The sequence below is a fragment of the Chiloscyllium plagiosum genome, unplaced genomic scaffold, assembly GCF_037043375.1.
Source record: "Chiloscyllium plagiosum isolate Xiang-an unplaced genomic scaffold, Cpla_swu_hap1 HiC_scaffold_8, whole genome shotgun sequence".
Classification (NCBI taxonomy): domain Eukaryota; kingdom Metazoa; phylum Chordata; class Chondrichthyes; order Orectolobiformes; family Hemiscylliidae; genus Chiloscyllium; species Chiloscyllium plagiosum.
In genome coordinates, this window is record NW_028270146.1 from 64,532,217 (window position 1) to 64,555,672 (window position 23,456).

Sequence of the window (23,456 nt, forward strand, 5' to 3'; positions counted from 1 at the left end):
TCCAGATCATTTCAAGTTGGCAGTATTATGCACTGCAGGTGTTTAGACATGAAACACGTGTCGTTGCTGTCCCTTCTCTGACCATGTAATTAGAACTGTTCCACCTCACAGCCAGCAGTTGAGTTGCCCCTTAGTCTTACCTAGGAGTCTGAAATCAGCAAGTAGTTATAGAATATACATGTGTTCTTAAATACTCCAACTCAAAACATGAATTGGAAGGCATACTATTTTCTCAGTTCAGGATTATAAAAGCTGTTAAATTCCATGTTCTGTGTTGAGATCAGTGTTTTACCCAAAACATAAAAATTTCCAGATGCAAATCATTGGCTCAGTATTATAATTTTTTATCACTAGGAAAGTGCATTTGGGTTAAAGTTCTCCATTAGCAACCAGAAATCAATTGCACCCAGGTTCATTAAAATTCAGGTGTGTTTATTTTCTGAAAAATATTCAGTTGTATGAATACAAAGGCAGCAGGGCTTGCAACCTCTGAACAGCTATGTTATGAAAAAGGTATGGCCTACAAACTTGGTCTCTCCATTTCAATAATATAATGCAAACCAGGCAACATGCTGCATTTAGAGCATCAAGCAATGAGTAAAATCAATGGAGCCAATTAAGAAGATATCAAGACACAAGGCTGGATTTTATAGCCACAAAAATGTCACATAGCTCCCAGGCGAGCACCCGCCCTTCACCTCACCATCAAATCCCATTCTCCCATTATACCATGTTAATACAGAAAATGCAATGTGATAAAGTCAAGTTAGTCATCACACCAGTTTTCAGTTACAGTAGGTAAATGAGTTCCAAAAGCACAAGTCCTGGTCATTTAAAAAAAATATCATGTTAAAGACCCAGTTGACATCTGCTTTGCATTCACCACTCTATTTCTTGTTAGTGCCATGAAAATACCTTTAGGAGTGGGTTTTGCCAGTATTGAGGAAGCAACTCTCCTGAAGCTTGAGTAAAAATGACTGGAAACAGGAGTATGGTCACATGTAGCAGCCATCTCTATTGCACTTGGCAGCATTTGAATGTTATTAAACTTTATTTTAGTTGATTTTGCAAACAAGAAGACAATGAGAGGGATTGCAGCCTTTAAATAGGTGGTTGTGTGATTAATTGCTGGTTCGCAGCTTAATCCATCTCCCACCAGACATTTTCCCTGGATGCCTGATTCAACAGAGAGGCACTCTTCCCAATATCAGTTTTCCACCTTCTCACTGGGTGGCTGTTGTTGCATTATTGCGCAAATTTCAGAAAGAACTATAATTTTAAGACAATTAGATACACCACAACAGGTGAGGCTGCAGTGTAAAACTATAATACATCATCTTTTTCATGAACCATCTTGCCTTATTAATATTAAATTTCTGTCATATCAAAAGGTCTGTACAAACTAGATGCCGAGAAATCTCGACATGGAAGTCAGAGCGGGTCCCTGATAACTTCAGTTCACCACCTGCTCTAAAGGACCTTGATGTTTGACATCAGGCACACTCCATGGCTACTAGCTAATACAGCCCATGTCCACAGATATTGACATCTGTTATGTGTCAGCCTTTAGGAAGCCTCCTGGCACATCTGTGATCCACTTACATGATGCTTCTGGACTAGTGTGCATCACTTCCATCAACCATCATTGTTCTGTTGCTACAAGCATACTGGGCACCTGGGAGAAGCACACAGCTCAAGGATTGAACCAGGCTGCATCTTTGGACTTTTCCTTTACATCAATGCATTCACTCACTCTGAACCTACCTAGATGCTCACAGCTTCCCTTCTTGCATTGTCTTGTCTTACTATTATGTGCTTAGCCAAGCTCACAGGACTCCTGTCTTGCTTTGCCTTTTAGCACAGACAAAAAGGCAGAAAGCTTCTCATAGTTATAGGAAAGCTTCAGTCAATTCAAGGGAGATAGCTTTTGTTCAGAGTGTCCTGGGACAGTAAGATAAGGGCATCCTCCAATAGCAGTCCAAGGGTTTGGTTGTAGTTAGTCAGCCAGCCATGTGTGGTAGTTAGAGTCAGGATTCTCTCCACACAAGGGGTTAAGGAGCTGAATATCCCACTTGTCTAGATACTTTCTGCCCTATTGCTGTTTTCCCTCTGGAATGAGAAGGAGGCAGATAGTAGAGATATGGAAATGGGTGGCACTGTTGTTACTTTGGATGCTGGTGAGGAGGAGTCCCAAACGGGATTGAGTAGGCTGTGCAGAGGATAGTTAAAATCACACAATAGCAGGTTATAGTTGAACTATAACCTAGTGTTGTGTGATTTTTAACTTTGTACACTCCAGTCCAACACCGGCATCTCCAAATCATGCAGAGGTTAGTGCCACCAGGAGATTGGATGGTGAGAACGATTGAGGGAAGATGTTGCAGGCAATTGTGAGAGTGGTACAGCATAAGCCTTGGTGGGAGATGAGTACAGTAGCAGAGATAGGATGAGTGTGAGGTGAAGAATGTGGAGAAAGTCATTGGTCTTCTTGATACGTCACTGGGAATCCCTCCAGATGAGTGACCTGGTTGGGGAAGCTCAGACTAGGTTGACATAGTCTAATGTTTTAGTATCCTCTGCTGACTGTGGGGAGAGTGGACTTCCTACCTGTGGACCACCCATCCAACAAGACCTCCAGGTCTCAGTTCACAAAGTGGTGCAAGAAATTTCTCTTGTCTGCCACATCTGAGACAACTATCAGGGACTGCACAGAGCCTAGTCCATTCTACAACCACCAACACCACCATCCCCTCTCACGGCACCTTCTCATGTAACCGCAGAAGGTGCAACACCTGCCCACTTACCTCCTCCCTGCTCAATATCCAAGGGCTGTAACAGTCTTTCCATGTGAAGCAGCATTTCACCTGTACCTTCCCCAATCTTGTGTATTGTATTCGCTACATCCAACATGGCCTACTCTACATTGGAGAAACCAAACGCAGACTGGATGACCACTTGGTGGAACACCTTCATCTGTGCTCAAGCTAGTCATTTTAATACAGCATCCTGCTTGCATGCCCACATTGCCTGTCTTTGGCACACTGCAGTGTTCCAGTGAAACACAGCACAAACTGGAGGAACAACATCTCATCTTCAGACCAGGCACTTTACAGCCTTCTGGACTTAATATTGAGTTCAACACCTTTAAATCATGAACCATTTCTTCCTCTTGTTTTCACTTGTTTTCATGTTCTTCCCTCTCCCTATCCCAGTTACTGTCCTTTCAAGGCTGGCAAGAGAAGTTGAGATGAAGAGTCATCTAGACTCAAAACATTAGCTTGCTCTTTCTCCATGGATGCAGTCTGATCCACTATGATTGCCAGCTTTAGTTGTTTTCAGTAAAGATTCCAGCATCTACAGCAATTTGTTCCTCCAGACTGACAATGCTTGTGTGTGTGCACAATTCACTTTTAAAGATGGCACAGTGGCAAGGACACCAGTTGTTTCCGGGATATCTGACAGTGGTGAGGTGTTTCTGGCATGGTACTTGATAAGGTGTGGATAGAATTAGAGATAAGAGATTCCAAAGGCCAGGATCAATGAGATGATTTTCGTAAGGGACAGTGAGAAATCTTGCTCATCCTCACAGCAAAACACCATTAAAGAACACAACGCAACTGGCACTTAGCCAAAAAATGTATGATTCAGCCCTGAGCGATTTGTTCAGGTTGAACTTCACTTCCAGGTTTGCAATGCACAGTTGCAAAACATGTCCAGAACAGATTATTTTTAGTCCTGTTCCTAACATGCTTGCTTGCACTGACGTTTTATTGACTTCCTTAGGTAATTGTCCTTCCTCTTAGAATACAAGAAGAAATAAATTATGTGATACATTGTTGTCAAGCAACAAAACAGTGATGAACATCTGTAGCTGTTACCTGGATATTTGTACCTCATCATATCTGCTGTATATAGAATTGGAACTGGAACAGTATGAATTGCACAGCATGTGGAGAGTGTATGGCAGTTCTTCAAATGAGCACAACTAGCACACCAACCAAGAATTCCATCATCTACAGTGGATTTTGATCAACCAAAAAGCTTATCCATTAATCACCATAGTAGCTCACATGCCAATCATCACTGCTGTTCTCTCCAGGAATGGTATATTCAATATTTTGGGCTCAGAGGAGTTAAAATGACAAAAATCAACAGAATGAATTATAATGTCCTGGTGCTAAAAATGAGTGAAAACACTCTTAGCTGGGAGCAAAACTATTTCAAGTTGCAGGTCATTTGAATATAGCCACATGAAATCATCTGTACCTTTGGAATGGAACATGTTGAAATTTGTTACAGACTCCATCTGATAGTTGACAGGAGAACATTCTGATTCTCCTGAACATATCAAAAAAGGTAAAACATTTTGACAGCCATTTTATGAGTGACCTCCAGTGTCCTTTAAGGAAACTGTTTGCACTTTAAACAATGAAACATTGTGGAATGTACACACCAGTCCACTCATATTTCTCTTAAAAATCCATTTCGAGTCCTACAATTAGCAGATTTAACCAACTCTCTATTTGATTCAGGCACCGTGTACACCAGGTACGAGCAATGGGGAAAATGCAGCTGACTGAACTTGAAACTATGCTCCAGATATACAGATTTTTGTTTTATTGTATCACAGACATTAGTGGGGTTCCTTCGTTATCATACATGAAATGATAAGGGCTGTTCAGGGCAAAAAGTTGCAACGCATACAGTATGTTCACTGTGCCTCGATACATGTGACAATAAATTCAATTCAATTCAATTGATGCCTAAGATTTTCACAGAATGCAGTGCTCACAGATGTGTCTGACTTTCAGTGTCTGGATGTGTGTCTTATGATATTGACCTCTGAAAGGCTTCAGAACGCATGGACTTGGAGCAGCAATCCTCTCTCTCCTTGCACCACATCAAAGTACTTCACTCAATCAAGATGTGGCCTCAGCCATCTTCATTGTCGCTATGTACTTCTGAAATACATCATGTGCAAAACAACAACAGATGATCTTCAGATAGTGAGTTCCAGGCCAGTTTCTTTGCACAGGTGAACACCAACATCCTCTTTCTGGAGACCCACCCACCAGTATTCTCAAAGATCTATCCCGCCCTGGTAGTGTTTTTCTACAATCTCTCCCCACAGGGAGACGGTATAAAAGCCTGCACACACATACCAAGCGGTTTCGTAACAGTTTCTACCCTACTGTTGTTAGAATTCTGAATGGACTCACAAACTCTTAACATTTGCCTGTACCCGTGTTTTTGTTTTTGCTGCTGTTTACCTATTATGTACTTATCCATGCTACTTAACAATGTGATCTGTCTGTATTGCTCACAAGACAAAGCTTTTCACTGTACGTCAGTACACGGGACGATAAATTCAATTCAATTCAATTCAATTCCCTGCCAACACTGGAGGCTTTGCAATTCCACATGTTTATGTAAGTCTGTATCTGACCACCTTGCCCCAAACCTGACCAGATGGTATGACACAGAGACGGACAGTGAATCAAACCAACCCTCCGACCCCTGAATTCATAATATGGTTAAATTTAAGATCTTCAAAGATCCTCAAAATTAATCCTAATGGTTCCTTGCTGGACTTTTTTGAATAACCAATCCCAGATTCTGGGAATTCTAGCCATCAAGTTTGTAGCTTAAATAAAAGACAGGTATTTATTAATAATGCAATAACTTTAGCAGAACAAAACTGAACAAAGTAATTTGACTGGTTTAAATCTATGATTTAAACACTATTACATTTGTTTTTGGCCTCATTCACATGAAAGACAGACAAACAAACAGATATGGTTAAAGGATAAATAAAAGAAAATACTTAAGCAGTTTTCACAAAGCATGTTCTAAAGGCATAGTGGATGGTTTATTTGATTTTTGGAAGACATCAATCAGTGTCACCTTTTCAGTCAATTCTGAGTAAGTCAGTGATACTTTTAACTTAGTTTCTATTCTCTGAATTTCCAACCGCTGATGATGGGAGTTTAGGCAAAAAGGTTTCAAATCTTTGTGGTGCAGCATCAACATTCCTCTTACAGAAACATTGTCTACAACCTGGTTTAAACTCTGGAACGTCCCTCTGTTTAATTATCAGGCTTTTCTCTCTAAGCTACTTGCACTAATTCCTGCATACTGACGTTGTCAATGGTCAAACATCTGCTGTCTGGTTAAAGGTACTGCTTCCCCTTATGTGGAAGAGTCTATGGAATCTGTTTGATCAAGAACCAACCTGCAATTAATGTCTTGGCCTTGCCTCAAAAGCAAATCATTTACTTGTCCTTTTCTTTTGTTTTCAACACAAGCTGCTCCTTGCAGTCCAAATATCACCTTCAGATCCCAGTTCTCAGCTCCAAACCAAAACTGATGGAAGAATAAATTAAAATAATGACATATCAGTAAGAGTTCTAACATATATTTAGTCAATGTGCCATATCTGGTGGTGCATTGATTCTCCCTCTGACCCCCCTCCCCACTCCACCCCACATCCCTTGAAACCAGTGTGCTGAAGAACATCAATGACACCCCACGCCTATACGAAGCCTTTCCTTCCTATGCTATACTGTATCCTAACAATGTCTGTAGTTTTCTTTATGGCTGTGCAGGTCTCTGAGGCCCATGTGCAGTGGCAGCTTCTGGAACCAGAAGCCATTGCTGCAGTTGTCATACCATTGTTGATCACAGTATGTGGAACATTGGAGTGATGTCTGTACATAGCTTAGAGGGGATGTTTCCATTCTCCCTGTTAGATATTGAGTTGTCTCCCATCAGTATCATCATTCCCCACCACATCCCAGAATGCCCTTTCCAGCCCTCCCTATATATGTTCTACAGCATCTCACCCCTAGTGTTGGTCACTGCTAAAATCTTTGCAATATTTAATGGACAGAGGCCCTGAACAGACTGTATCTGACTCAACTGAGAGACTGGTTAAAGGTACTGCTTCCCCTTATGTGGAAGAGTCTATGGAATCTGTTTGATCAAGAACCAACCTGCAATTAATGTCTTGGCCTTGCCTCAAAAGCAAATCATTTACTTGTCCTTTTCTTTTGTTTTCAATCTAGTGAATGTAGAATAGGAACTGGTATATTAATGAGACAAGGTTTGATATTAATGAGGCTGACAGTGAAAAATAATCCTTATCTTAGCACTCCCTACTGAGAATCCAATGTCAACACCTGGAAAGATATTGGTGAGGCCTCTCCTGGAGTACTGTGTCTAGTTCTGGCCATCCTGTTATAGGAAGGATATTATTAAGTTGGAGAAGGTTGAGATGAGGTTGACCAGAATGTTGCCAGGCATGAAAAGTTTGAATTATAAAGAAAGGCTAGATAGGTTGAGACTTTTTTCACTGGAGCATTGGAGGTTGAGAGGTGACCTTATAGAGGTTTCTAAAATCATGAAGAGGAGAGACAGGGTTCATGGTGGATGGCTTTTCCCTAGGATAGGGGATTTCAAGATGAGGAGTCATATTTTTAAGGTGAGAGGAGAGAGCTTTAAAAAAGACATGAGGGGCATTTTTTTTAATCAGAAGGTGGTTTGCATGTAGAATAAACTTCCTGAAGAAGTGACGGATGTAGGTATAGTTACAATGTTTAAAAGACACTTCAATAAATACATGAATAGGAAAGATTTGGAGGGATATGGGCCAGGAGAAGGCAGGTGGGACGAGATTAGTGTTCGGCATGGACTGGTTGGACCGAAGGGCCTGTTTCCGTGCTCTATGCCACTATGACTCTGCTGGAAAATGTGACTAGTAGCATTGACTTGACATCTTATTTCTCTCAAATTTCTCACCACAGCCCACACTGATCAGTTTTCACCCAATGTCTTTATTTCTTTTATTCCAAGAAGTGGACTTATTGATTTTATTCTGGACATGTAGCCATTTCTTATTGTTCACAACAAAGGTTCAGACACTTTTGTGAACATACTAACTAATTATTGACTTAAGGCCACAAAATCATATCTGCATATTAGATCAAAAATTCTGCCTACTTTACAGCTGAAATGTTCCAGTCAGCTGGAAACTATATGGCAGTGTTCACCAGAGAAACAGGATCTGTATCAAGAGAGTTAACAGGAGAGTAAATGAACATGTGGCTGCTCATTTTATGCCTGTAAAATGGGCACTATTTCTCCAATTATCCAATACTGGGTGTCATGACAGATCAGTATTGGAAATATGCCAGATGTCATGTTGACTGAGGCAACTTCCAGTCCAGGTCATTTGCCTGAAATAAATGTTGGGCTCCTTAAATATGCAAATGAGACTCTTCTGCCCATTCTAGGACCTCAGGTACATAATTTTGGTACAAACAGTTTAGACTGCTCCTTGAAAAACAATGGGAATATCTTTTACCCCATAGCTATTTTACATTTAGGATTAGGCTGGATTTCCATCTGAATGAAATCAATTTAGAGCAAGTCAGAATTTCATAACAATAATTAGGGACAACTCGTATATTTTGTTTACCTTCGGTTTTACAAATGCTATGGTTTCTATTAGATTTTCCTGCTTCACTTGAATTCTGTTTTGAAAAGGAGTGAGGCAGTCAACAGTACACAGGGAACCATTAAAATCCCTCTCTGTATCTGCTTGTTTCAGTCTACAGCTTGGAGAACAGCTGCACTTGCATCCTACTGAGACAGTGCAGTGTAAATGGGGTCACTCAACTAGTTGACATATTAAATTCTACCATCTGATTTTGAATAGATTTCATTCTCGCATGCAGGACTATGAGTGCCACCACCTGTGAACAGTGGGAACGGTAACAATTACTGATGGTATCCATGCTGCACGATGCAGGTGTTCCTTTCCTTATTCCAGTGAGGAAAAATGTAGATGAAAGTAATGACGATACCTTCAGGGGCAGTTAAAATATTACCTGCCTCAAGGGGACATTTTTAAAACTGTTAATTATTCTGTTATTTCTGCTGTTATACTGAGTACATTCCACATATTTTATATAATTTAACTCTTTCACCATTAAATTACGTACCTTTGTTCTTGTTAATACATCAAGAGAAAGATTAACATCTTTAATTAATACTTAAATTAATACTTTTTGTACAAATTAACATTTGGTTTGAATAATACATAAGCACGTACAGGTGTGCAATGTACACTTCTTTCCCAGATATTCCAATAATAGATTAGCTAATCACTTTTATAATTTATGATTGTTATGTTCATAATTCAACCATTACAAATGACTTATTCTGCAGTCATTTCCTTCGTAATAATTAGCACTTAATATTTATAATTTCTGATTTACTAGTAGCTTTCCAACTGAATCTTTTGTGGTTTGCCATAATGGACTCAATTTAATATTCTTCATTATCTGCTTTAATGGACTTTATCACAGGAAAATGTGCTAACCTTCATTCAGTACTGCAAGAGCTGGAAAGCTTCCTTCACACCTGAAGCAGCATAAGGTGCAGACAGCTGCATCAAATACAAAGGATCCGACCAAAGCCTCTAATTTGTGAAGGAATTGCCTTCCTTTGACTGTGAAGATATTTGTACTTTAGAACCCTTCAGCAACCTTGCTATGCTGTCACAAAGATTCTCCCCATAAATAGCATAGAGTGGGCAGAGTTCAATTGGTAGAAGATCAATAGATAGAAGAAAGAAAGAAGGCAAGAAAGAAGATGGCCAGTAGACAGAGTCCATTGCAGTTTCAAGTTACTTCATCTAAAATGGTTTCTTAACAATGTAACAGTAATATAGACAAGGTTAAATCTTAGCTTAACATGCATAGTCAGTGGAGGAAACAATATCCAAGGTCTCAGATACTCAAAGGACCTCTGCAGATTTCCCTTTTGGAAACCCACGTGTCTCTGTATACAGCCATCAGCATTATGTTGCCCATGCAAAGACAGGCAATGAAGCCAGATGCCTTTGCTAGACCAGTGTTAATGATGAAGGAGCCCAGCCAATTTGTACTGAGTGATATGCTTCCAGCATTTGACTGCTCATTTAATTCCACAGGAGTGGTATCTGGCTTAAATGCCGGATCCAGTGGAACATGCAGTGCCTGTCAGGTATGCACTTGAATCTGCAATCCATTCCAAAGCCGTAGCATCAAAGTGAGAGACAACCTCAACCTCACTACAGGGTCTCCTTCATCTCAAGCAGACAGGGTGGTATCAACAAGTACCACAGGGAGGAGAAGCACCAGCCAGAAAGCCCAGGAATGTCATTGCAGCATACTGCAGACTTTTCCTGCCTTTCCACTTCCTCTTGCAGGTCAGGCTAAGGAGAGTGCTCCTCTTCTTGTGTAGGGACTCTTGGCAGGTCAATGATCAGCACTAAATTTATCACAGTCACCAAGGCATGAAGGGCAGCAGAATGTTTACATTTCAGCTATGGATGGAGACGAGATGGTGTTTGGCAAGCTTGAAGTTGAGAACATGAGTGTTTATTGAATATAGTCAGTTCTTCTGTAACATGATGATTGCATTCTTGTCTAACTCTGCACTATAGAAGAATCGCACTTTAGAAACAGCACTTAAAGTGTTGGTGAGGCAATCACATTACAACCAACACGTGTTTTAAAAGTTCACACTTTAGAAACAGTGCCCCCAGTTTGTCGATCACATTATAGTGAATTCGTGTTGACAAAACGCACATTGTAGCAGAATGACGTGTGCTCATTTTGTGATGAAAGATGTGTGATGTACAAATACATATATTTTCTTGTGAAGGGCTTTAATAATTAACTTGGTCAATTTATTCTGAACCATAATTTTAAATCAGTATGTATCAGAGGCAATGGCATTGTGGTATTATCACTGGATTATTAATCCAGAGACCCAGGTAATGTCCCGGGGAACCAGGTTCACAATCTGCCATGACAGATGGTGGAATTTGAATTAAATAAAAATCTGGAATTAAGAGTCTAATGAAAATAATGAAAACGTTGCCGATTATTGGGGAAAAGCAACATGTTGCACATGCAGAGACCCAGCTGGGTCACTAATATCCTCTGGGGAGGGGAATTGCCATCCTCAACTGGTATAGTATATGTGTGACTCCAGACCCATCTTAACTGCCCTCTGGGCAATTAAAGGTGGGCCAGTGATGCCCTCATCCTGTGAATGAATTACTATTTTCGAAAAAAGGGGACAGATGGTTGGAAACCTCCTGATGAGTTAATAGAAGTCTGCTTATATTGCAGCATCTATGATAAGAAAGAGAAGAGAATGAAATATATTCGGTTTTTTTAGGATTTTACATTTTCAATGATTGTTTCTTGGTTAGAGAACCCAGAAATGGGAAAGCCAGTGGTTCAGTTTGAAGGAGACTGGACTGAAGTCAGCTGTAAGAATGGTTTATCATGGGGAAAAATAGAGTTTGTTCAGAACTGCTAAGGGAATAACTTATCTCAGGCTAAGAATGTAGTTTCTGAAACATCAGGAGTGTTTGGTTGTAACTCTGCAGATTATTAAAGGACTGAGGAAGCCCAAGTCCTCGGTTGTGTGAGCAGTCAAGGGAAGATCTCATAGCTCACAGGACTGGAACCCAAAAGAAACAGTTAGGTCAACTTACAGATTTGATAAGGAAAGAAATATTCTCAATTTTAATTAACTGTAAAGTCATGGTGTTTTGGTAACAGATGGGATTTTGTTTTGCTTGGTGTTTAAAATCTTTTAAATTATGTTACATTGGATCCTTCAGCTGGTTTTAGTTTTGCTTTATTTATCTTTTGTAATAAAATTCTACTTTATTGTTAAAATCAAATCTTTTGCCTTGTGTGTTAATGTTTCAGTGAAAGGTCGCAATATTTTATAAAAACAAAAATAGAACTATCAAACCAGATTTCATTCTGGGATCTAACTTGTTCAGTAGTGACATCAGCTGGGATAATAACAACTTGCACTACTCTAATATTTGCTACAGAATCAGATTACACATGTAGGTGCTGATATGGTCATGTAACGAGAAAGGAGATTCCTCCATCAGAACACAATTTTGTTTTTCAGTCATCACATTTTCTATTGCCACATATCATCAACAAAGTGTGTCTACGTCTTTTCATGACCCAGAGATATATAGCCCCAATGTTTAAGGACGGCAGTTGAGGCTCAGAAGATTTATTTCAGTGACCTTGTCCAATGAGATTAAAGTGAGGAAACTAAGCCACTATATTATGGACAGTGCAGAGACAATCAATGTGTGTCATGGAGAAATGTGGATAGTGTCTGCAGGGTTCCGGAGGTAAGATTTTTCTCCCAAATGGGGTTTCTGTAGCCATGCAAGAAATTGTTACAATAAAAGGTAAGCAACACACTACTGAGATATTGTGGACTTCATTCTTTTGGGAGGATGGGAGAGAAATTTTTGGCTTTGTCTCAAAATAGCAGCAAAGATTTACATGTAAAGTAATGCAAGCATAGTGTTGAAGATGTTTGACAATTACAGCAATTGACATTCAGGAAAATGTATCTCATCCATGAGCATCCACTCCTTCCACCACTGATGCTCAGTGGCAGCAGTGTGTACTATCTGCAAGACGCACTGCAGATATTTGCCCAGAATCTTTCGACTGTAGTTTCCAAATATGTGTTCAATTCCATCTAGAAGGACAAGGAAAGCAGATACATGGGATCACCACCACTTGCAAGTTCCCCTCCAAGTCAATCACCATCCTGACTTGGAAATATATTACCATTCCTTCACTGTTGCTGGGGCAAAATCCTGGAACTCTGCTTTACGGATATTGTGGGTCAACCTACAGCATGTAGATTACAGTGGTTCAAGAAGGCAGCTCACCACCACCTTCTCAAGGGCAACTAGGTATGGGCAATAAATGCTGGAGCTCAGCCATTGATGCCCACATCCCATGAATAAATAGTTTTTTAAATTAAGCAACTAACATTCTCCACAGCAGTACAGGTACATGGATAAAGGACGAGTTACATCAGCAAAGACGTGGGAGAATTTGAAAGCATTCTTCAGTGTTCATGTGCCTTAACTCCATTTCCTTTGTTTGAAGTAAGTTCATGGGACTACACCATGCTGGTACACCGTACACCTGTGTGCAATTAACCAAAAAGGCTGTTCATGCAGTTTCATGCTTCTGAGTGATCACAGTACCAACACATTAAAAGTCAAGCAAGATCCCTTTATTTAAAACAAGAGTGCAAGTTAAATGGTTTCCCATCAGTGATCTACATCCCAAGAAGGAAGCAGCAGCCTCCCAGTCAACCAGTTTCCATGAATCATAAATAAAAAGGTGTGTGTGTGATTGTGATGTAGATAGTATAGTATATGGGTGTCAGGGTCTCTGTGTGTGTGTGTGGTGTGGGGGGATTGTTGAGATGGATAGTATAGTGTATGGGTGTGTGAGTCTGTGTGTGGTGTGGGGGATTGTATGGATGGATAATGTAGTGTATGGGTGTGTGGGTTTGTGTGTGCTGGAATATGTTACAGCATGTGGGTGCGTGACCTTGATGTGTGGGCTGAGTGTTTTTGGATGTATGTATGTAGCTATGTGAATTAGTGCACATACGTCATATGTGGCTGTTAGTGTGTGTGTGTGTGTGTGTGTGTATAAACACCGCTGTAAGTTAGAGTCAGTGTCATCAAGGTCTACAGCGCAGAAAAAGGCCCTTTAGCTCATCAAATGTGTGCTGACCAAAAAGAAGCACATAACTATTCTAATCCCATTTTCCAGTACTTTGCCTCTAGCCTTGTATGCCTTGGTGTTGCTCGTCACATCAAAACACTTCTGAGGTTTACTGGCAGTCCTGAAGAAGCGTTACACCCAAAACATTGACTTCTTCACCTCCTGATACTGCCTGGCTTGCTGTGTTATTCCAGCCTCCTGCCTGTCTACCACCTTACAGGTAGTGAGTTCCAGATTCCCACCATCTTCTGCATGGAAACATTTTTCCCCACATCCTCTGTAAACCTCTTGGCCCTTACCTTAAATCAATGGCATCTGATCATTGATCCTTGCACCATGAGCAAACTTCCTTATTTTATGGTCCCATGACTTTATACATCAGTCATGCCCCCCTCAGTCTCCTCTGCTTCAAGGAAAGCCCCAGTCTACCCAATCTCTCTTTATAACCAAACAATCTCTCCAGTCCATGCAACTTCCTGGTAAAGCTCCTCTGCCACTCTCTCCTGTGCAATCACATAACCAGCTAATCACCGTTGAATCCACAAGAGACATCAGATGACTTTTGGAAGCCATGTTTAACATCATCTTGCTGCCATGTTTAACATCATTTTTGCTTCCATGTTTTGAAAGGGAATTGCAGTTTGTTATAAAATATATATTATTCTGATGCAATGTTATAAGATTCCAGAAATGCACAAAATACCCTAGCTGTGGCCTGCCTAGTATTTTATACAATTCCAGAATTACTTCTCTATTCTTAAACTCTATGCCTCAGTATTAAAGGCAGTATTCCATAACCACTTAATAACCATTTGTGGGTGGCACGGTGGCACAGTGGCTAGCACTGCTGCCTCACAGCGCCAGAGACCCGGGTTCGTTTCTCGCCTCAGGCGACTGACTGTGTGGAGTTTGCACATTCTCCCCGTGTCTGCGTGGGTTTCCTCCGGGTGCTCCGGTTTCCTCCCACAATCCAAAGATGTGCAGGTCAGGTGAATTGGCCATGCTAAATTGCCCGTAGTGTTAGGTAAGGGGTAAATGTAGGGGTATGGGTGGGTTGCGCTTCGGTGGGGCGGTGTGGACTTGTTGGGCCGAAAGGCCTGTTTCCACATTGTAAGTAATCTAATCTAAAACCACTTTGCCTACCCATCCTGCTACCTTAATGGACCAGTGGTCATGCTCACCAAGGTCCGGTTGATCCTTGAGCGCTTCCCAGGGTCCTATGTTCATCATGTATTCCCTTGCATTGTTTGTCCTATTCAAATGCATCTCCTCCTTTATCCAGATTGAACTGCATTTTCCACTGTTGAGCCTATCTGACCAGCTCACCAAGAACCTCCTACAGTCTAAGGCTATCCTCCTCAGTATTTACCACCTCAACCAATCTTGATATTATCCACAAACTGATCAACTTATTTATTCCTACAGTCAAGTCTAAATGGTTATATGTAGTATAAATAAGTAGTATAAATAATATATATGTAGTAAGAGACCTATTACTGACCCTATGAATCCCCAGTGGACACTGGTTTCCAGTCACAAAAACACCTTGCCACCATCACCCTTTGCTTCCTGCCATTCAGCCATTTCTGGGACACTTCTTCAAAGACCGCAATTTCCCCTCAGACGTGGTTGACGATGCTCTCTACTGCATCTCCTCCACTTCCAACCCCTCCGCCCTTGAATCCTGCCCCTCCAATCGCCACCAGGACAGAACCCCACTGGTCCTCACCTACCACCCCACCAACCTCCAGATACATCGTATCATCCTTCGTCATTTCCGCCACCTCCAAACAGACCCCTCCCCTATCAGCGTTCTGGAAAGACCACTCCCTCCGTGACTCCCTCATCAGGTCCACACTCCCCACCAACCCAACCTCCACTCCTGGCACCTTCCCCTGCAACCTCAAGCAATGCAAAACTTACGCCCACACCTCCCCCCTCACTTCCCTCCAAGGCCCCAAGGGATCCTTCCATATCCATCACAAATTCACCTGCACCTCCACACACATCATTTACTGCATCCGCTGCACCCGATGTGGCCTCCTATACATTGGGGAGACAGGCCGCCTACTTGCGGAACATTTCAGAGAACACCTCTGGGACACCCGCACCAACCAACCCAACTGCCCCATGGTTGAACACTTTAACTCCCCTGCCCATTCCGCCAAGGACATGCAGGTCCTTGGCCTCCTCCATCGCCAGACCATGGCAACACGACGCCTGGAGGAAGAGCACCTCATCTTCCGCCTAGGAACCCTCCAACCACAAGGGATGAACTCAGATTTCTCCAGCTTCCTCATTTCCCCTCCCCTCACCTCATCTCAGTCCCAACCCTCGGAATCAGCATCGCCTTTTTGACCTGCAATCTTTTTCCCGACCTCTCCGCCCCCACCCCCTCTCCGGCCTATCACCCTCACCTTAACCTCCTTCCACCTATTGCATTCCCAACGCCCCTCCCCCAAGTCCCTCCTCCCTACGTTTTATCTTAGCCTGCTTGGCACACCTTCCTCATTCCTGAAGAAGGGCTTATGCCCGAAACGTCGATTCTCCTGCTTCTTGGATGCTGCCTGACCTGCTGCGCTTTTCCAGCAACACATGTTTCAGCATTATCTCCAGCATCTGCAGTCCTCACTTTCTCCTAGCCATTTCTGGATCCAATTAGTCAAATTTCCTTGCTCTTGCTATTAGTCTCCCATGTGGATCTTATCAAAAGCATGGCAGAAGGTCAAGTAGATTACATCAAAAGCATTGCCCTCATCGAGAAGCCTGGTCACCTCTTGAAAAATTTAATCAAATTGGGCAGACATGACCTCCTCTTATCAAACAATACTGACTGTCCTTGATTTCTCTGTACCACTCCAAGTGCAGAATAACTTTCCAAGTTGCTTAAGTAAAAGTGTTAAAATTGCTAGGTAAATACTTAAAAGGATGAAATGCAGATTACGATAAAAGGATGATCATTAATTCTTTCAGATATTGTTGCAAACCTCAAAGCTTGTAATTGAAATTTTGGATGTTTGGTGTCAAGGGTGGGAGTTGCAAAGATATGTTCTGCAGCTACAATGGCTTGTGTTGTTGAATAGTCAGAGTTTGGAGTTGACTCATTAGAGCATCTTTAAGGAGTGAATGAATGTCCTGATCTTACTGATTCAGAAGGCACACACAGAAAACTGCTTTGTTTCCTTGCCGCAGAAAAAGGTGATTTTCGGGCACCATCGATAACTTTTGGTTACAGAGAAAGACAACCCAACCCTTGTTGTTCCCTTAGCTCAGTTGAACCACTGCCTGGAACTGTTTTCATAGCTTCGCCTTGAGATCTCTGCACAAAATTGCTGTTCCTAACCAGACTTTATCTCTAACGAAGGTTCTTCAACTCCTTATGTAGAGACACACTCCTTAATTTACATTTGTACATTGTAGGTTATCAAATAGAACTCCGTAGCATAGTGTCTAAGACGTCTCCCTTCAATCATCCATTCTAGATTGGTGTCTTGTCTCTTACTTATGTCAGAATCATGTGATCAGTTTTATCATTGTGGTTTAGATGAATGTCATTATGTTTTTTTTTCAATTGAATCTATTTTCCTAATTGACCTACTCAAAGGCATCATTACACACCTCTGGAGCAGGTGGAACTTGAACTTGAGTCTCTCAGTTCAGGGGGAGGGACGCTACCTCTGGATCAATAAAAGGTCCTGAAAATGTTAGATGGAAATGTGTTGCTGGAAAAGTGCAGCAGGTCAGGCAGCATCTAGGGAACAGGAGAATCGACGTTTCGGGCATTAGCCCTTCTTCAGGCTAATGCCCGAAACGTCGATTCTCCTGTTCCCTAGATGCTGCCTGACCTGCTGCGCTTTTCCAGCAACACATTTCCATCTCTGATCTCCAGCATCTGCAGACCTCACTTTCTCCTGAAAATGTTAGCCTAGTCTTCCTTCTTGAAATAACTACAATCTGGTTTCCCCGCCTGGCTAATTACTGTTGAAACCACAGTGGCACCAAATGACTTTTGGAAGCCACCTTTGCTTCCATATTTAGGAAGGGAATTACAGTTTGTTTTAAAATCTATGTCATTATAACAAAATGCTTATGATATAAGAACATAAGAACTAGGAGCAGGAGTTGGCTGTCTGGCCCTTCGAGCCTGCTCTGCCACTCAATCAGATTATGGCTGATCTTTTTGTGGACTCAGCTCCACTTACTCGCATTTTCACCATATCCCTTCATTCCTTTATTTTTCAAAAAATATCTTCCTTAGCTTTAAAAGTGATTACTGAAGTAGCGTCAACTACTTCTCTGGGCAAGGAATTCCATAATTAACAGCCCTCTGGGTGAAGAAATTTTCTCTCAGTTCAGTTCTAAACCTGCTTCCTCTAATCTTGAGGCTATGCCCTCTTGTCCTAGTTTCACCTACCAGTGGAAACATCCTCTCTGTTCCTATTTCCGTGAATGACATCTCAAGTTCTAAAAAGAGACAGTGCAAGATAGCAGACGATGACATATCCTTCCTTGATCCTTTCAAAGCCTACTATGCTCGCTTTGAGTAGAATTTCGGTGAAGAGGTAACACCAATTCTGACAAGTCCTGATGAACCTATCCCAACAGTCATTGCATCAGACATGAGATCAGTTTTCCTTTGTGTGAATCCAAGGAAAGCAATGGGACCAGATGGAGTACCAGGCTGTGCACTCCGAGCATGAGCAGATCAACTGGCAAAGGTCTTCTCGGACATCTTCAACCTCTCCCTGCAGCAGGCTACTGTCCCTGCCTGTTTCAAGAGGGCCAACATCACGCCTGTGCCTAAGAAGGCTCATGCAACATGCCTCAATGACTGCTGCCCAGTGACCCTAACTTCGGTGGTCATGAATTGCTTTGAAAGACTGGTCATGGCATTAATCAACTCCAGCCTCCCCACTACACTTGACCCACTCCAATTTGCCGATCGGACAAACAGATCCACGTCAGACGCCATATCACTCACCCCTCCCTAGAACATCTTGATACCAAGAACAGCTATGTAGAAATCCTACTCATTGACTCCAGTTCAGCCTTCAACACTATTATCCCTTCAAGACTGATTACTAAACTTAGTGATCTCGGACTAAACCCATTCTCTGCAACTGGATCCTCAGTTTCCTTACCCACAGGCTACAATCAGTGAAGACTGAGGACAATATTTCATCGTCACTAACACACAACACTGGAACCCACCAGGGGTGTGCACTCAGCACCCTACTGTACTCACTGTATACTCATGACTGCGCTGCCAAATACCAGACTAATGCCATTTACAAGTTCGCTGATGACACCACCATAGTCGGTCGAATCTCAGATGGCAACAAAACAGACTACAGACAGGAGGTGGAAGACCTGGAAAAATGGTGCACTGAGAACAATCTAATTCTCAATGCCAGCAAAGCCAATGAACTCATTATTGACTTTTTGCAGAATGTTACTCATGCCCCCCTACACATCAACAGCACAGAAGTGGAACGAGGGAAGAGTGTCAAGCTCCTGGGAATGGTCATCTACAACAAGCTTTCTTGGACACTTCATGTGGATACACTGGTTACAAAGGTCCATCAACATCTCTTCTTCCTCAGGCAGCTGAGGAAATTTGGCATGACGGTGAATACCCTTGCCAACTTTTATAGGTGCGCCATTGAGAGCATTCTGTCTGAATGTATCACTACATGGTATGGCAACTGTACCATTCATGATCAGAGATAATTACAGAGAGTGGTGAACTCGACCCGGACAATCACAAAGGCCAATGTCCCATCTATGGAATCCATCTACCAGACCGCTGTCAAGGAAAGGCTGCCAGCATTCTTAAAGATCCATTCCAACCTGGCATTGTTTTTCTACAACCTCTACCAACGGGGGGAAGGTACAGAAGCCTGAACACACACACGCAACAGTTTCTACTCTACTGTTGTTAGAATTCGGAATGGGCTCACAAAATTTTAACATTCGCCTGTACCTGTGTTTTTGTCTTTGCCTCTGTTTACCTATTATTTACTATCTGTGCTACTTAACTATGTCAATTGCATGTATTGCCCACAAGGCAAAGCTTTTCACAGTGCCTCAGTACACGTGACAATAAATCCAATTCAATTCAATTCATAATTTTATATGTTTCTATAAGATCCCCCGATTCTTTGAATTCCAATGAATATAATCCCAATCTACTCAGTCTCTCCGCATAAGCCAACCCCCTCAACTCCAGAAGTGGGGGAGACCAAATCTGCACACAGTACTCCAGGTGTGGCCTCATCAGCACCCTGTACAGTTGTAACATTGCCTCTCTGTTTTTAAACACAACCCCTTTAGCAATGAAGGACAAAATTCCATTTGCCTTCCTAGTTACTTGTTGTACCTGCAGACCAACCTTCTGCGATTCATGCACAAGGACACCCAGATCCCTCTGCACAGCAGCATGCTGCAACTCTTTACCATTCAGATAATAATCTATTTTGCTGTTACTCCTAATATTGTATTCCATCTGCCAGACCTTTGCCCACTCACTCAATGTATCTATGTTCCTCTGCAAAGTTTCACAGTTCACTGCACATTTTGCTCTGTCAATCATCTTAGTGTCATCAGCAAATTTTGATACTATACACATGGTCATCAACCCCAAATCATCAATATAAATTGTAAATAATTGTGGTTCCCCCAACACTGATCCCTGTGGGACACCAGTAGTCACTGATTACCAGCCAGAACAGCACTCATTTATCCCCACTCCTTGCTTCCTGTCAGTCAACTAATCCTCTACACATGCTAATACTCTCCCCCTAACAGCATGCATCTTTATCTTATGCAACAGCCTCACGTACAGAACCTTGTCAAAGGTCTTTTGGAAATTTAGTTACGCCACATTCAGTGGGTCCCCGTTGTCCACCTTGCTTGAAATGTCTTCATAGAATTCCAAAAGATTTGTGAAACATGACCTGCCTTCATAACCCATGCTGCATCTATGCAATGGGACAATTTCTTGTGAGATGCCCTGCTCTTTCTTCCAAAACAAAAGTTAAGCCTCTGAAATATACCAACAGGGAGGGTGACAGAAACAGCTTCAATTATAACTTTCAAGGGGTTTTGGATAAATTCTTGAAGGGGAATAATATGGGGCTATGAGGAAAGAATTGGGAAACAAAATTAATTAGATACCTCTTCCAAAGAGTTAGGAAAGACTCAATCAACAGAATTGCCTCTTTCTGTGATGAATCCTTGTTTTTGGCCTGAAAGGTTTCTATCTGACTCTAAAGGGATTGAATGAAAATCGTAAAGCTCCAGGCTGATAAAATTCGAACCTACTGGTGCCAAAACAGGAGCTTAGCAGACTGCATCTCCAGGGCCTCTGAGAGAGAAAGGCATGCTGTGGAAGTCTACAGCACCTGCTACCTTTGGCTTAACACCAATTTAGATTTGAGGAAGGAATAACTAACATCCATCCTTGCATTTATGAAAACATAAATTCATGCTTAATTTAAAAAAAAAGATGTGAGGTTGCATGCAATTGTCTTTTTTACCACAGAGAAAACACTTATGCCTTTACAATGCTGTTAGTGTGCCAAAAGATTGACAAAACTAGGTACATAACCTAGAGCCATGAAAATAACAGCTAAAAAATAGATGCCTCACTGTTTTTAGTAAAAGAGCAATGCAGTGATTAATCTGGGGACCATTCCCACCCTCAACCACACATATGTCCCATAACAAGCAGGCACCAACATTTCCAGCAATATAAGGCTGGCAGGTGCTCTCATGCCCTCCCCTTAATTGTGTGTTTTCTGACAGATTGAGTGTTTGAAGGCACAGGAGCCACCAGCCTGCATAATTACTGGGATCATGGCCTGTAGATTTTCAGGCTCTTTCGCATTTGTCTCGTGGGTTATTCTCGAAACTTCTAACAGCTGGAACTGTTAACCATGTTGGCAAGTCAAAGTGAACAAGAAATCTAGAATCTGGATGTTTTTGTAGACACACACATGTGTCAGTGCAGGATAGGATTTCCAGGCACTTTAACATTGTCTATAACACTTGCTCTAAATAATAAATGACAAAGCTGCACTCTACTAGCCCAGCAGGGTACTCCATTTTAAACTTCTTTTTTAACCAGCTAACAGACACAGTATTGTGGTTGTTATGTTTTTGAATTAGTAATCCAGATACCCAGAGGGACATTTTACTGGGGAACATATTCTTCATTATCCAATGCTTCCTGTTCGCAACCACCAAACTCTGAATGATAAGTCAATCAAGTTTGAATGGTCTCAATAAGGTGAGCGTGGAATTTCCAACTCTCAGGCACAAGAAACCTCACCTTCAAGAGCTTTGTGTTAGTAAGGATTGACTGATTGTTCTCATCCTAGCAGAACCAAAAGTGATTAAAGCAATAGTATGTTGCAAACTCATAAAGTAAATCTGAATTTAACATTTCAACCAAAATTGGATGGGGAAGTAATCTCTCTCAAGTTTCACTACTCCTCTACTATTCCTTCATGTTATTCTTGCTGATGAAGAGATCCAGCATTGCTTCCAGTGTGCTAGCACAGCCTTTGGCTGTCTGAGGTAAAAGATGTTTGAGGACAACAACATCAGGTCCGACACCAAACTCATGGTTTACAGATGATGGTTCCTACCCTCCTCCATGGCTCTGAGACATGAACTGTCCACAGCAGACACCTCAAGGCACTGAAGCAGTATCACCAATGCTGCCTGTGCAAGACCCTACAAATCTGCTGGGAAGGAAGACGCACTAATACCAGCGTCCTCAACCAGGTGAGGCACTGACCCCACATACCCAGCTTTGAGGCACTGACCCCACTTTGATCGGCTGCAATGGGCTGGGCACATCATCCACATGACTGATACAAGACTCCCCAAGCACTTGCTCTATTCCCAGCTCTGAAATGGCAAGGGAGCCCCAGGTGGACAGAGAAAGCACTTCAGTGATACCCTCCATGTGATATTCCCACAGACATCAGGGAATCAGTGGTCCAAGACTTTTTAAAGTGGAGGAGCAGCATCCGGGAAGGAATCAAGCACCTCGAGATTTGTCTTCGGGAAAAAGTGAAAGCCAAGAGAAAAGAGTGAAAGGAGCGTGCTGCCACACCAACGCCCCAGGACCAAGTGTAACAGAGCCTGTGGTAGCCACATTGGCTTGTACAGCCACCTACAAACTCACCCTGAGAGTAGAAGAGAGTCATCCTCATCTCGTGAGAGACTGTGTGTGCGTGTGTCTGTCTGTATGTGTATGTGAGAGTGAGAGAGAGTGAATGAGTGTGTGTGTGTCTGTGTGTGTGTCTGTCTGTCTGTCTGTGTATATGAGAGTGAGAGAGAGTGAACGAGTGTGTGTGTCTATGTGTGTGAGTGAGTGTGTGTGTGTTGTAGTCACAAATTTTGTTGCATATTAAATAACTCCACTTGATAGATTTTTTTCAATCTTAACCTAATATGGATAAATTGTGTAATTAGCCTCTTCCGAAACTGGAGTAAAGCATTTGAGAGAGACAACATCCCCATCCAATTTGGATTGAAATGTTCAATTCAGAGTTACTTTATGAGTTTGCAACATATTATAGCTTAAATCAAAATATGCAAAATTTTACAGCAAAACCAAACAGTGATGATGATAAAGCATCAAAGGCTGAAATAATCAAAATACAAGCAGCAGTGTAATACAAGCTTGCAATGAATAAGGTCATAACCACAAAAAAGGCAGCTATACACTGTCAAAAATCTGAGATGAGATAATAAATTATCTACTGTGTCCAGTTGCTGTGTCACAGATCCTCAATTTTTCTCATAGTA